Raw genomic sequence first — 1,550 nt, 5'->3', positions numbered from 1 at the left:
GGTGGGGGAGCTCTCGGTCGTCTTGGGGTCCTGCTGGGATGCCATGGTGGGAAGAGGGACCGGCCCCTGGGGGAAGGAGCTGGCTGCTGTATGGGAGCATCCCCCAAAGCCACAGTGGGAGAGAGGAGAGCCCCCGGCAGAACGGGCCCCGTGGTCACAGCCACAGGAGGGGAGTGCAACAGCCGTTTGCTGGAGCAAAGGGAGATGCCTCCCGTTGGGACAGCTCTTGCTTTGGCGTATCCAGGGCAAGGGTAAGGCTGGTGCAAAGGCCTGAACGAGCAGGGGACGGGACGGGCTGTCTGCACTGAGGATCTGGTTTTGCTGGAGGCAGTAGTGAAGCCAAGCAGCACCTCCCCATTTCTGCTGCTGCAGACCTGCCGCCCCCCCCGCCGTGAGAAATACCGGGGTGGGGTAGGAGCAGAGGCAGGGGCCGGGGTGCCCTTGCTCCATTTCCCATTGCAGGGGCGGGACAGCAGAGCTGGCAGATGTGGGAGACTGGGGGCCAGGCTCTCCTGGAGTCAGGCCATCCATCCTTTCCCTGGCCCCCAGCCTGGATCCGAGGGTTTTGCTCCCAGGCTGCCCCTTATGCACACAGCCATTCCCCTTTTGTTGGATGCGAGCGTGCAGCTTTCCCTTCCAAGGGGCGTAAAGTGGATGGATGCTTCCCAACGGGGAGAGGGAGGGTGGGAACGAGGTTGCAAACTTCGAAGAGCAGGCGGGCAGGGTGGGAAGGGGAGGGGAACAGCAAAATCCGGGCGCTCCTGAAGGCGTACGTGGAACGAGGAGAGCACACGTTTCCTTAACCAGAGCTCAAGCCCTTGCAAAGCATCTGGGAGCTGGGGGTCGTGTCTTTAAGCCAGCGGTGCCAGGCTCAGCTCCCCCGAGGCTCAGCGCTGCTGGTCGAAGCCTGCCACGGTTCTTAAATTTCAGTCAGTCTTCTGGCAGTTCAGGAGCAACCAAAGTGGGGATTGCGGGTTTGGGGCTCTGGGTGTTGAGTTTCAGGCGAGAGCAGCAGACTCCGCTCAGGCGGCCACGACGTGCCAGTTTGGGGGGGGCGCGGGGGGGGGGGGTCACAGCAGGGCGAGGACCGCTGCGCTCTAGGAATCTGTCCACCGAGCCCTGGTGATGCTGCCATGGGGGGACCTGGGCTGAGCCAGCACCGTGGCTGTGCCAGGGAGCATCATCTCGGGTGTGAAACACAAAGTGAACGTCCAGGAGGTTTTTGGTCGTTGAAGAGCCAAAGGCAGGCGCTTTCCCCCAAAACCCTGGTTTCCCACCCTGGTGCTGGTGGGTGGATGCAGTGGGGACCGTTGGGTGGGCTGGTCCCCCCCGCTCCTGCCCTGACCCCCGTGTTATTAGGGAGTGTTACACACTGCTCCACCTAAGCCTCGCGTTGAAGATGGCTCTTTTAGAAGAGCTTTGGGCTCCTGTGAGTTGAAGGCTCTCCTAAAAAATGGAAGCTATTTTTCCTAACTTAGAGGGGGGGGGATTGCTGGCTGCCACTCGCTGGAGCTGGAGCGGTTGATTTACAAACAGTTTAATCTGAGGAA

This window comes from Pygoscelis adeliae, unplaced genomic scaffold, assembly GCF_000699105.1.
Source record: "Pygoscelis adeliae isolate BGI_AS28 unplaced genomic scaffold, ASM69910v1 Scaffold197, whole genome shotgun sequence".
Classification (NCBI taxonomy): domain Eukaryota; kingdom Metazoa; phylum Chordata; class Aves; order Sphenisciformes; family Spheniscidae; genus Pygoscelis; species Pygoscelis adeliae.
The sequence above is the reverse complement of the archived record's forward strand: the minus strand, read 5'-3'. Positions refer to the sequence as shown.